Source organism: Microtus pennsylvanicus, chromosome 13 (assembly GCF_037038515.1).
Source record: "Microtus pennsylvanicus isolate mMicPen1 chromosome 13, mMicPen1.hap1, whole genome shotgun sequence".
In the NCBI taxonomy this organism is placed as follows: domain Eukaryota; kingdom Metazoa; phylum Chordata; class Mammalia; order Rodentia; family Cricetidae; genus Microtus; species Microtus pennsylvanicus.
Window position 1 is genome coordinate 34,678,842 of NC_134591.1, and position 14,503 is coordinate 34,693,344.

Here is a 14,503-nt window from a genome sequence, read left to right on the forward strand (position 1 = left end):
ACTCTACACTGTGATTCCCAGGACAGTCAAACCTACACAGGGAAACCCTGTCTCAAAAAACAAAGAACAAAACAACACACACACACACAAATCAGAATATTGGTATTGGAGAGATGGCTCTAGAGTTGAGAACATTTGTTTTTACAGAGAACCTGTTTAGGACCCAGCACCCATGTAATGGCTAAAGACCTCCTGAAATTCCAGTTCCAGGGGACCCAAGGACCCCTTCTGGCGGTGGTGGTGCACGACTTTAATCCCAGCACTTGGGAGGCAGAGGCAGATGGATCTCTGTGAGTTCGAGGCCAGCCTGGTCTGCAAGAGCTAGTTCCAGGACAGGCCCCAAAGCTACACAGAGAAACCCTGTCATGAAAAACCAAAAAAAGAATCAAAATATCAGTCACACATCTTACAAGATGATAAAAGAAACTTTTTGTTTAACTTCTACTTGGACTTGGAATGCTCTAGTTGATTTTTAAGATACAACATAAAGAAAACCAAAAGACTAAAGGAAGCAGTTTTGTGGTTCAGGTTTATTGAGATTGTGTCAAAATTAGATGGTTTCCTGCTGAGTGCAAGAATACGGCTGATGTGTGTATCAATTTTAGTGCAGATTTAAAGCAATTACTTAGAACTGCTGATGCTTGGCTGATTAATCCCATTATGGAATCCATTTTTATGGTTTTAATGATTATCTTTATTCTCTTCTATGATATGTAAATGTGAAAGAATTAAAAGGTTTCTATAAGACAGCAACGTTTGACTTTTGACTCTTGAGCTGGGAAGGTGGTGGAGTTGCCTAGCAAGCACAAGTTTCTGGACGTAGTCTCCATCATCTCTTGAACAGAAAATTGACTCTTGAATTGGTGACGTATTACAGTATTGAAGATGTATCGCTTCTTCAGAATAGCCCTTAAATCTGTTATTTGTCTGTAAATGAGGTAACTTCTCTTTTTGTAGTCTAGTGATCTCATGAATTACCATGATCACATGCCTGCTACATTACTGAAACTTTGATGAGAACTGAAATCTCATTATTTTTAACACCAAGTTTCTTTGTCATATAAAGTGACACAGAAACTCTGTAGACTTCTACTGAAAGCAAAGGGTATGAAAAGCAGTCTCACTGTAGATCTTAGCTATGCTAGAATTCACTAGATACACGAGGCTGATATGGGACTCAGAGAGAGCTGCTTGCCTCTGCCTCATGAATTCTGGGATAAAACATAGGTATTACCACGCCCAGTTACATTTTCCCTAAGATTTCATATAAATGTATCTTCATTCATTAAAGATTAGTTTTGTACATAGCAAATGTCTAAGAAAACAACCCAATACCTATTGCTGTTGCTATAACAATATATGAGATACAAGAATGCTACTCAAATCTTTTTTGTATTTGACTATATATAACATGAAATTTTTCCCTTGGTAATAACATCAGGAATCTTCTATATCCTTAGTACATCATTTAATTCTGGGCATCATTTAATTCCCTAACCATACTCCTTCTTCACAACTGTTATTGCATACTTTGCTGCAGTAACTTAAGGCGTGTTCACGGCTGGGGAAAAGTTTTTGTTAGGTGTTCATCTCAAAAGTACAAGGAACTGAGTTTGATCCCTAAGAGCTATGAAAACAAACTCCTGGGGTGTGGTGACATTTTTGTAATTCTTTTAATTCAAATACTAAGGAGAGAGAGACAGGTTGATTCCTGATCTCTGGGGCCTGCTGGACAGTCAGCCTAGCCTAACTGGCTCCAGGTTCGTTGAGAGATCCTAGCCCCCCCAAAACAGTGGATGACTCCTGAAGAGTGAACCCAAAGTTCACCTCCAAACTCCACACACAGAATGTTATGGTTTTGGTCCCTTTAAGGGACAAGCCACGCCCACTCCCTCCCCCATCCGCTGAGGCAGGCTGATCTTCAGCTGGCCTGAGCTTGTTCTCGTTTCCATTTCCTCTCGGAGAGGTAGCTTCGCTTCTGCCTCTCTCCCCACTTCTCTGCTTCCGCCTTCTGTCTCTCTTCTCTTCTCTTCTCTTCTCTTCTCTTCTCTTCTCTTCTCTTCTCTTCTCTTCTCTTCTCTTCTCTTCTCTCTCTCTCTCTCTCTCTCTCCCCCCCCTCTCTCTGTCCCCCCCTTCACCCTTCCTCCTCCATAACCCCCTGAATAAACATTCAACCTCACCCTGCCTGTCGTGGCTATCCATATTTCTGTCTTCTGCCCGCCCGCCATGTGTCTCCCTGCCTGGGACCAGCCATTGCTCAGGGACCAGCAGCCGTCTCTGCCTGGGGCCCACTGCCTGCTGCCACATGGCCCGCCGCCACCGCTAGGGCTGCTGCTCCGGGGCCAGCAGCCATTTCTGCCTGGACTGGCTGCTCCCAGGGCCTGCTGCCTGCCACCACATGGCCCGCTACCACCATTTGAGACTTACAGCATTTCTGCTGCCTACTGCCGCGGGGATCTTGCAGCATTTTTTAAAAAAGAATAACACAGACTGGTGCAACTATTCTGGCATCTGCAGCCACCCGCTGCCCTCCTCTAACACAAAGCCCACTCTTTTTTTTAAACTGTTTTTTAGATTTATTTTTATATCATGCATATGAATGTTTTGCCTGCATGCTTATGTGTGTACCATGTGCATGCCTTTTGTTTCCATTGGACCTGGTGTTATGGGTGGCTGGGAGTCAATATTTGAGTGCTTGGACTCGAACCTCAGACCTCTGCAAGAGCACAAGTACTCTTAATCACTGAGCTAACTTCTCAGCTCCAAGACCTACTCTTACAGGCCAAATATATTTAATCTTGAATGTCATATGGAAGATCTAAAACTAATTTTACCAGAGTCCTTCTCATAAAACAAAATAAACCGTCTCTTCTACATTTCACTACCAATATCTCCTATCAGATTCAAAACTTGGAATTATATCCAGGCAGCGGTGGCACACTCCTTTAACTCCAGCACTTGGAAGGCAGAGGCAGGCAGATCTCAGCAAGTTTGAGGCCAGTTTGGTCTACAAAGCAAGTTCCAGGACAGCCAGGGTTGTTACACGGAGAAACCCTGTCTCAAAAAACAAACACAAAACAAACAAACAAACCCCAAACCAAAAAGCCCGACTTGCAATCCGGTGCTGGGAAGATGGCTCAGTCAGTAAAATGCTTGCTGCACAAGCATGAGGATTTGCATTTAGGTTGCTAGCACCCATGTAAAAAGCTTGGCAAGGTGATGCACATTGTAATCTTCGGGCTGTGGAGGAAGAGAGAGGTAGGCCCCTGGGGTTTCTTAGCAAGCGAGTCTAGCTAAATCTGGGAGCTCCATGTTAACTGAAAGAGCTGGTCTCAAAAATGAGGTAGAGAAGTAATAAAGGAATACACCCGACATTCACCTTGGGACTCCACTGAGCACACGTGTATATTGACCACATCTATACATTTTACACATAAAATTTGGGAACATTTTAATCTTCAGTTTTCTCCATGTTTTGGAATATCTTCATCTAATCATTAAGGAACTAATGTCATTGTTTGTGCTTTTACTAGGGAGGCAAAAAGATAATCAAAAAATAAAAATAATAAAAAGGATCTTGCTATGTAAGCCATGCTGGTCTGGAACTTAATAACAGGATTCTCCTGTCTGTTTCCTGGTAAGGGAGCCATCTCTCCTGACTATTCTTCCTTCTTCTTCCTCTCCTTCTTCCTCTTTCTCCTTCTCTTTCCTCTGCCTCCATCGTCATCATCTTCTTCATCTTTGTCTTCTTTCTCCTCCTCCTCCTCTTCTTTTTTTTTTTTTTTTTGAGACAGAGTTTCACTGTGTAGTCCTAGCTGACTTGGCACTAGCTCTGTAGAACACGCTGGCCTCAGACTCGAATTTAGATGTCCACCTGCCTCTGCTTCCTGAATGCTGGGGTTAAAGGCGTGTGCCAACACCACCTGGCTGTCAAAACTCTATCTGCACACTATTTCATGTTTTGTTTCCTATATCCTTTGCTAAAATGATCGCTTTTGTTTTATTATACACCTCCTCTTTCCAAGGTACTCAATCCATTTTGCACCAGTTTCTAGACAAATCTCTCATTTTTTTTAAAAAGATTTATTTATTTATTATGTATACAACATTCTGCCTGCATGTATGCACACACGCCAGAAGGGGGCGCCAGATCTCATTACAGATGGTTGTGAGCCACCATATGGTTGCTGGGAATTGAACTCAGGACCTCTGGAAGAGCAGCTGGTGCCCTTAACCACCGAGCCATCTCTCCAGCCCCCCAAATCTCTCATTTTAAAAGAAAGTCTCGATACTTAAAATTTTATTATTAAAAGTTTTCAGGGATGAATGAAGTGGCATAAACCTGTTGTGTTGGTTAGTTTTATGTCAACTTGATATAAACTAGTAATCTGAGAGGCCGGAATCTCAATTAAGAAAATGCTTCCAGTAGACCCAGCTGTAGACTGACCTGTAGGGCGTTTTCTTAACTAGTGATTGATGAGGAGAGGGCCCAGCCCATTTTGGTGGTGCCATCCCTGGGCTGGTGTGCTGTGGAATAATCCTGTGAAGAAGGTTTGCTCTCTTTGGGTTAGTAAAGAGCTAACTGGCTGGATGAAAGGAGACAGAGACAGAGACCCACATTGGAGCACCGGACTGAAATCTCAAGGTCCAAATCAGGAGTATTAGGAGAGAGAGCACGAGCAAGGAACTCAGGACCGCGAGGGGTGCACCCACACACTGAGACAATGGGGATGTTCTATCGGGAACTCACCAAGGCCACCTGGCCTGGGTCTGAAAAGCCTGGGATAAAACCGGACTCCCTGAACATAGCGGACAATGAGGACTACTGAGAACTCAAGAACAATGGCAGTGGGTTTTTGATCCTACTGCACGTACTGGCTTTGTGGGAGCCTAGGCAGTTTGGTTGCTCACCTTACTAGACCTGAATGGAGGTGGGTGGTCCTTGGACTTCCCACAGGGAAGGGAACTCAGATTACTCTTGGGGCTGAAGAGGGAGGGGGACTTGATCGGGGTAGGGGGAGGGAAATGGGAGGCGGTGGCGGGGAGGAGGCAGAAATCTTTAATAAATAAATAAAAACAAAAAATAAAGCCGGGCGGTGGTGGCGCACGCCTTTAATCCCAGCACTCAGGAGGCAGAGGCAGGCGGATCTCTGTGAGTTCGAGGCCAGCCTGGTCTAGCTAGTTCCAGGACAGGAACCAAAAGCTACCGAGAAACCCTGTCTCGAAAAATTAAAAAAAAAAAAAGAGCTCACTGGACAATAGCGAGGTAGAAAGAGGCTAGAAGGGAGAGTTAGACTGAGAGAACCCTGGGAAGAAGAGGGGCAGAGTCCCCGCCCCAGCCAGACCCAGAGGAAGCAGAAAATAAACATGCTGTGCTGAAAAAGGCAGTGCCATGTTGAGAGCCTAGGTAAGAAATGCAGGTTAACTTAAGTTGTAAGAGTTAGTAACAAGCCTAAGATAACGACTGAGCATTTATAATTCATAATAATTCTCCCGTGATTATTTGGAGAGCCAGCAATCCTGATGAAAAATTCTATATACACTAGAGGACCTAGGTTTTACAAAAAAAAAAAAACAGGCTAAAAAAGCCACGAGGAGCGTGCTAGTAAGGGGCATTCCTCCATGGCCTCTGTAACAGCTCCTGCCTCCAGGTTCCTCCCCTGCTTGAGTTCCTACTCAGAACTTCTTTGACGGGCCCTGATATGAAAGTATAAGCAAATAAGCACTATTCTTTCCAAGTTGCTTTTGGCCATGGTGTTTCATCAAGGTAATAGTAACCCTAACTAAAAGACCTATGAATTCTAAGGACTTAGATGCCTGAAACAGGAGGAGTTATAGATGATTCTGAGCGGCCATTGGGTTGCTGGGAACTGAACCCAGGTCCTCTGGAAGAGCAGCCAGTACTCCTAATGGTTGAGCCATCATCTCTCTAGACCTTAGTTATTTCTTTGATGTGCACAAATTTCTGTGATATAGTTTCAATTGGCTTTTTTGTTTGTTTTTGTTTTGCTTTGTTTTGTTGTGTGGGACTACCTTGATTATGTTGAGGTGGGGATAATCAGCATACTGTGAGTGGTGCCATCCCCTAAACAGAGGGTTCTGAACTGTATAAAAGCCTTTGCTGTTTCTTGACTGAATGGAATGTGATGAGCTGTTTTATGTTCCTGCCACATTCAACCCACATTGATAAGGTGTAACCGAGAATTATGAACCAAATAAACTCTCTCTTACATTGTTTTTAAACAAACAAAGAAACATCAGGGGCTCACTATGTAGCTCTGGCTGGATTGAAGCCCCCTACAGAGACCAGGTTAGTCTTGAATTCGTAGAGATTTTCCTACATCTGCCTCCTGTCAATTGTTGGGTCAGAGAATTTTATTAGTGTCACAGGATATTTGATTCACACTGTGAAACTCGGAGACTGTATTAATAAAATTAACCTTGACTAGTTGACAAGAATTAGTTGACAAGAGTATGGAGAACTAGGAAGACAGATAGAGAGACATACAGGAGGGAGTAAGGAGGATTTAGAGATTTGGGGCCTTTTTGGTTTGGGATGGGTTTTGCTTGGTCTCTGGCCAAAAAGGAGGGCCATCTGGTTGCTTCTCAGCATCTGTGATCTATCAGGTCCCCCCCCCATACCCAATTCCTGATTCATTATTGGTAAATAGAACATCTTAGATAAAACAACATTACAGCAGTAGTGTCTTTGTTTTATATTTATTTATTATGTATACAATATTCTTTCTGTGTGTATGTCTGAAGGCCAGAAGAGAGCACCAGACCCTATTACAGATGGTTGTGAGCCACCATGTGGTTGCTGGGAATTGAACTCAGGACCTTTGGAAGAGCAGGCAATGCTCTTAACCGCTGAGCCATCTCTCCAGCCCCCAGCAGTAGTGTCTTGACACAGAAACATTGTTAGGCTTAACCTTTCCTTTCCTGCTCACCTTCAAGATCACATATTAATAACACCACAATATAAAATAGTTTACAAACTTAAAAATTCCCAGTCTTGGGGCTGGAGAGGTGGCTCAGTGGTTAAGAGCTCTGCCTGCTCTTCCATAGGTCCTGAGTTCAATTCCCAGCAACCACTTGGTGGCTCACAACCATCTGCAGTGAGATTTGTTGCCCTCTTCTGGCCTGCAGGGATACATGCAGGCAGAATACTGTATACATAATAAATAAATAAAACTTTAATAAAAAAAATTCTCAGTCTTTACAAATTCAAACACTTTAAAATTCAAACTCATTAAAAATCCAAAGTCTCTTTTAAAACCTGAAATCTCTTTAAAAATTTAGTCTCACAACTGTGGGCGCCTATAAAATAAGTTAAATACACCTTTCAAGAAGGAAAAACCAAAACGCAGCCACAATCTAAACAAAGCAAAACCTAACTCCAATCAGTACAAATGACTCAATGACCAATGTCGGGTTCATTCACGATCTTCTGGTCTCCTTCAAAGGGCTTGATCACTTCTCTGGCTCTGCCCTCTGCAGCAGACACAGCTTGTTCTTCTGCTGCTGCGTTCTTGGTGACAACCCCATGGTCCTGGCATCTTCAAAATGCTGGGGCCTTCTGCTGTATCTAGGCTGTACGTTCATTAATACCCTCTCAAAGGCTCTCTTTATGGTGTCAGGCCTCAACTTCTCTTCATGACCCCTTACTTCTGGGTCTTCAACTGCCACTGAGGCTGTGTCTTCACTGATGCCCTCTCTTGGCCTCTCCCAGTGCCTAGCCTCAGCTGCTCTCCTTCATATCTTCAAAACCAGTTCCGCCTGGGTGACTCTTGCACTCTGAAGTCCAGCTGCCAGGTTTTGAGGTACAACCTTGGGCACCTCTGGAACACAGCTTCTGTGTGCTGACTCTTGAAAATACTTCCCTGAAGACTTCCCCTTAATGATGCTGGTCTTTTTTTCCCTTTTAATTTATTTTTATTTTATGTGCATTGGTGTTTTAGCTGCATGTATGTCTGTGTAAGTGGATGTTTTCTGTCCCATAGCCACTCTCAAATAACTACACTGAGGTTTAATACTACTTATAAATGCTCGGCTAATAGCTCAGGCTTGTTACTAGCTAACTCTTACACTTAAATTACCTTATTTATGCTTTGCCACATGGCTTGGTAGCGTTTCTCAGTACGGCATTCTCATCTTGCTTCTCTGTATTTGTCGGCAACTCTCTGCCTCCACTCTTCTCCGTCCATCATCCATCATCCTTAGTTTGGTAGCCTTGCCTATACTTCCTCATTGGCTACTTGCCAATCAGCATTTTATTAAGCCAATTTGAGTGACAAACCTTTATAGTGCAGAAAAGAATTATTCCAGCATGTCTGTGTGAGTATTAGATTTGGAGTTACAGTTGTTAGTTGCCACGCGGGTGCTGGGAATTGAACCTGAGTCCTCTGGAAGAGCAGTCAGTGCTCTTAATCACTGAGCCATCTCTCCAGCCCCCTGCGGGTCCCTTAATCACTACTAATTTTTTAGCTCCAGTCAACCAGGATCTAGTATCCCAGATGCAAAGATTTCAGTTTTAACAGTTCTGGTATCTTGCTAATCACTGCTGATTCTTCAGCCTCAACTAATTAGAACCATGGCCCCTGTCAGTCTTTAAACCTTTTCTGAAACTTCACAAGCCAGGCCTCTTCCACCTTCAGCATTGCTCTCGACATTGTTATCTTCCAAGCTCCTATAGAATAGCTCACCAAAGCGTTATACATTGAGTGACTTTTTTTTTCCCCCACCAAGTTCCAAAGTTCTTCCACCTTTCTTGAAATAACATGGTCAGGTCTATAACAGCAATAATCCATTTCTGGTATGGATTCCTTTTGCTATGAGGAAACACCATGACCCAAAACAAGTTGGGGAGGAAAGGGTTTATTTTGCTTACAATTCTACACTTCATTATTGAAGGAAGTCACATCAGGAACTCAAACAGGCAGGAACCTGGAGGCAGGAGCTGATGCAGAAGCCATGGAGGAGTGCCAGTTACTGGCTTGCTCTTCATCACTTGCTCAGTCTGCTTTCTTAAAGAGCCCAGGACCACCAGCCCAGGGATGGCACCATTCATCATGAGCTGGGCCTTCTCCTGATCCATCACTAATTAAGAAAATACCCTACAGCTGACTCATGGAGGAAACTTCTCAGTTGAGGATTCCACCTGTCAGATAACTGTCCTCCTGACATACAACTAGCCAGCACAAGTTGTGTTTTTTCATGTATTTGTTTTTGCTATTGTGGATGGGGTGGGCTTCTCGATTTCATTCTCAGCAAGTCCATTATTTGTTATCAAAAAAGCTGCTGACTTTCAAAGTTTCATTCATTTATTTTTGAGACAAGATCAGTCTATGTAATGCAGTAGTCCATTCTGGCCTGAGTTCACTCTGTAGCTTAGGCTGACTTTGAGCTCATGGAAATCCTCTTGTTTAACTACAGGAACGCTGGGATGACAGTGTGTGCTTTTTCTTTTTCTTTTTTACATTTGTGTGTGTGTGAGAGGACATGACCCATGGTCTATTGGGATTGGGGGTGTATGAAGGTCAGAAAACAACCTGCTGCTGTTGGTTTGACCCTTTTACCATATGGGCTCCCGAGACAGAACTTGAATGCAGGTGGTCAGGCTTGGGCGGTAAGCACCTTTACCCACTTGCCCACCCAACCTTGATTTTGGTCTGTTGATTTTGTATCCTTGCATTTTAAGGTTTGTTTACCTTTAAAATTATGACGTCCACAAATGAGATTTCGCTTGCTTCTTTTCCATTAGTGTGCCCTTTATTTCTTTCCGTACCCTTTTTTTTTTTTTTTTTTTTTTTTTTTTTTTTTTTTTTTTTTTTTTTAGATTCAGGGACTTGAATTATACTACATGAAACTCCAGAGTGCTGGGACTCCACGGAGCACTATCCGTTGTTTGTCTACAGCTCTGGTTGAGGTTTCCAATAGGCTGTTGACTAGGTGAAATGGACACTTTATTCCTTACATTAGGGACAAACCGGACACCTTCTTACGAGGCCGAACAAATGTCATCTCCTTTAAGATAAGCACGCAGTCATAAACTACCAAACGCTTAGCCAGCAAACGTCCTCTTGTCCTAGTTGTTTGTATGTATTCATCTTTCGAGGATACCCTTTTATCTAGCATCCCGTCAATCACAATGCTTAATAGTTCATTTATTCAGTAAGATACCTGATGGTTATCTCTTTAGCATTGAGTGGGCTGTATTCGATAAAGCAGAAGCTTATCGCCAAAATTCTAAATTTAAAAAAAAATCCCACATAATTACACTTATGATGATGGGACACAGAGATAGACATTTATGAAACTTTACGTGCAGTCAGCACATCTAGAAAACCTAAGGGCCACAAGAAGACAGGAACCAAGGGACATAGGGCTAGGGGCTAAGTGGACTTGACCCAGAGGTTGCACGGATACCGCCCTTCGGTGTCTTGTTTAGGGTCTCGCTCTCGGGCCAGAGCCGGTGGCCCCGCACCTCCGCACCTGCCCGCACGGCCCCACGCCTCCTCTCCACGCTCGGCAGCCCCACTCACCCGCGGAACTTCACGGGCGCCTCAAAGCCCACGGGCTCCCGCTCGCCCCGCCCCGCTCCGCCCAGCCCAGCCCCGGCCGAGAGCGAGAGAGGGCCAGGTGAGGAGGCCGCCGCTGCACTTCCGCCCAGGTGAGGAGGCCGCTGCACTTCCGCCCAGGTGAGGCCAGCCGCTGCACTTCCGCCAGGTGGGGCGGCGGCGCCCTCGCAGCCCCGGGGCTCCCACAGTGCTGTCGCCTGACCAGGTAACGCTTGTGGCGCCCCGAGCGGGGGCCTCGAGGGAGCCGTGGCCCGAGGCTGCGGATGGTGCCCCAGGCGGCTCGCAGGCCCCAAGGCGACCCCCGCGCGCGGCTCTGCTCCTCCGCCCGGCGCCGACTTCCAGGCCGCGAGGCCTGGGAGCTCAGCGGTCGTGCGTGCTCGCGGATCTGGCGCCCGCGGCCTCGGAGCGGGGCGGAGCCTCCCCGCAGACGGTGGGAGGGAGCGGAGGGCTGAGCTGGCCTCGGGGGTGTCCTCGCACCCCTCGGGCTTCTCTCGGAGTAACTGGGGGAGGTGACTCAGACTTTGGGAAAGTTACTGGATTCCTGGCTAGTGGAAACCATTTCCAGATCTTTGCCATCTTTCGAATGCCCCTGCCCTCCCCGAAGTCCAAATCTTGTCCTGGAGTGTCTGCTTGCATTTTGTCTTCTGTGGGCTCTTATGGCATTGGGATTCCTTGTCTACTGGTTTGTCACCGTGGTTCAGAGGCCACACCTTGCTGGGCCTGATTTCTTTAGCTTGCCTCTCACCCGCACTGACCTATGGCCTCCCCATCGGTGGGTGGTTGACCAGTGTGTCTTGGGTGAAGAAGCCTACTAAGACCAAGAACGATGTCTGTCCTTTCAAACTGCTAGACCACGTTCCAGGCGCTGACTTCAGATTCACCATTTCTCGGGAAAACTAGGGAGAGGCGGGAAAAACTGGAATCTGTTTACTTTGCAGAATTAGAAAATGGAAAGTCATGACCTTTTGCTGTTTCTCGGGCCCTAACGGCCTTAATAAAAGACTATTGAAAATTAAGGTAATTTGAAAGTTAATACAGATGTGGAAGATTTTTTTTCACTGCTAGAATTTGTAAACAGATGGCTAAGCGATTGTCCATACTAGTTTAGATGCTATTACTGGTGGCATATAACGGACTTGTCATCAGAATAATGATTTGCTCTCTAAGGTTGAGTTGTCCGAAGTTGTCACTCTCGTGGAATCTAGTCTTAATAATCCCCAGTTCCGGATCAGCCTTGTTTCAGCGGCGAGAGGACTGCATCTCGGACAACACACGAACTAAGTAGGCGCCCCCGCCCTGAGTTCCGTCTGCAACTATTATGCGCGTAAGAAGTTAACATAGATTCAATGTCGGGAAAACGAGAATTTTTAAACAGGGGACAAACCAAAATTAGACTTGAAAACAGGAGGGGGACTTGCTGTGAAGAAGGTGGGCTGAGGAGGATGAGAGAGGGTTTGTGTGTGGAAATGACCGACGTGCCTTGTATGCCTGTCTGAAATTGTTAGAGAACTTCAGAAGAAAAGGGAGCTAGCAGCAACCAGCAACTCATTTCAGTGTTGAGAAAAATGCAATAAATCACACGACTCTTCTTTCATTCTGTTTCTCTGTGTATCCCTGACTGTCCTGGAACTCTCTGTAGCCCAGGCTGTGCTCAAAACTCATGAAGATTCTCCTGCCTCTGCCTCCCAAGTGCTGACATTAAAGGTGTGCGCCACCACCGCCTGGCTCATTTTGTATTTTTAAAGATAGAAATATCGGTGTTTTCCTGTAACGAGTTTACTTTTAAAACTTTGAATTTTGAGACAGTAGCCCAGTGTTTCCCATTCCTTACAACAGGGTTTAATAATTATTTTTACATCAAGCAGCCAAGTAGTCTGAGCTTGCCTGCTTTGTTAAAGTTTAACAAGAATGCATTAGCTTGGGGAGGTGACCAAAGGAGTGAGTTTTCAGAAGTCTTTGCTCATCTTGGTAGGAGAGTTAAGTTTCTAGAGAAAACAGGGCTATTCTACCTTAATATTTGAGATCACATAGCCATTGCTACTTTGAATTTTTTTTCTTAATTTGGGATTTTTGTATAGATTTGGACGTCTTTTAGAGTCCCCAGTGTAGAATCTGTTGCAACTGGAAGGAAATTTAGTGCTTGCTAGTACCTTGCTTCATTTGTACTTATTGGTACTAGGTCGGAAACTCAGGGCCTTGCACATACTGGACACTTGCTCTACCAGCCAATACCTTTTTAGTGAGGTGAACACACGGGTCCTGATGACCTAGTATGGGTCCCTCTTACGGCTTTTGGTACGTGATTTGTGCTGGTCCCCCCTTTGGAGATGATCTGCTCACTGAGAATTGGCGAGGTGAAAGGAAGGAGTTTAGAATGTGTCTTGTAGCAACAGGTCATTTTTCTCCCACTTTGGTCTCTGCTCAGATGCCATCAGGAGGAACTCAAGCCTGGCAGCATTCTTACCTGGCTAGTCAGAGACTGATCTGAGAAGCAAATGTCTGCTAAAAGCATTGCAAAGATTTTTCTGAAAAGGTCTCGGTTGGGACTTTGTTGTGAACGCAGAAAACTGTTGAAATGGGATTCTTTGGGACTAAGTGAAATGCACACTAGATTCGGAAGATAATGTAAAAATTTTTTAAATATTTTATTTTTACATTATGTGCATATTTAAAGGATGCTTTGTATATACTGGATTAAGTAAAATGCATATTAAAGTTAATTTTGTCTTTATACTATCAAATACTTAAGACTTTTTTTATTATTTTGTTTTTTATTTTTATTTTTTGTTTTTTGAGACAGGTTTCTCTGTGTAGCCTTGACTACTCACTCTGTTGACCAGGTTGACTGGCCTCTGCCTCCTCCGGAGTTAAAGGTTTGTGCCACTACTGCCTGACTATTTTTATTATTTTTAAATTACGTGTATGTGTGGTTTTGTGCAAGTGAATGCAAGTGCCTGTGGAGGAGGCTAGGTTAGTGCCCTGATACAGGTGCTAGGGACTGAATTTGGATCTTCTGTAAGCAGTGTACACACTTAACTGTTCAGTCATCTCTCTAGCTCTTGGCAGAAGTTTTAAAAATTACATTTGTGGCTCACATTCTATGAGAAGACACTAGATAAGGATTGCACATGTATTTGCCCATTGGGGGGAATGTCATAAGGCATTAACACACCAATATAAATTGACTTGTGTTTGAGACAGTGGTCTTAAACTCACCTCCTCTTGTCTATGGAATGCTGGGATTATATACGTGTACCATCATGCCGTTTAAGGGCTTTAAACTGACTTGGTGGTGTTGGGTGTTCAGAGTTAAGAGGGATAATCAAAGAAAGAGGGTAATTTAGGCTCTGAAGCATCTGGGAGGAGCAGTCCCGATGAACTGAACTCAAACGGTCATGCAGATGCATATTTCTTGACTGTTATACAAAACTTGTTTTGTGGGTAAAGCAAGTTCCTCATCCCAAAGCCCTGATCTAATCTATGTTTTGTAAAGGAAAACATCACGCCCCTGCGACTTCAGTCCTTATTGTGCACTGTTTGCAGTACTCAATAATGCAAGATGTTTCTGGCATGCCAGGATTGCCCTGTGGCCAAAGTTAGGGCAAAGACCTATAAACAACTTTGTAAATCACAGAAAACAATCACTGTTTTCTACAATGATTTCTTGAAGATCTAAGTACCTCCAGCAAACAACTATTACATTTTAATGTTTACCCTAGATACAGTGTACTAATTTTTCCTCTACATGAAAGTGTATACCTTTAATCCTAGCCTATGGAAGGCAGAGGCAGGAGGATCTCTATGAGTTCCAGGCTAGTCTGATATATAGCAAGTTCTGGGTCAAACAGGGCTTCTTACTGAGATTCTGTCTCAAAAACCACCTAAAGGAAGGAAGGAAGGAAGGAAGGAAGGAAGGAAGGAAG

The 14,503-nt window shown here is 44.3% G+C and overlaps 1 protein-coding gene across 7 annotated transcripts in view; it reads left to right on the top strand.

Annotated features, from left to right (window-relative positions):
• The first annotated feature begins 10,603 nt into the window (after positions 1 to 10,603).
• Positions 10,604 to 14,503, top strand: part of Patj (PATJ crumbs cell polarity complex component) — a 314,603-nt gene continuing 310,703 nt past the window's right edge. For 5 of the 7 annotated variants that reach the window (XM_075944777.1, XM_075944779.1, XM_075944773.1 and 2 more), the window contains exon 1: positions 10,677 to 10,785. The gene's annotated coding sequence lies outside the window, so the exon portion shown is untranslated. Of the gene's footprint in view, positions 10,786 to 14,503 lie in introns of all 7 variants that reach the window. The other 2 variants (XM_075944778.1, XM_075944774.1) reach the window with 2 other exon arrangements.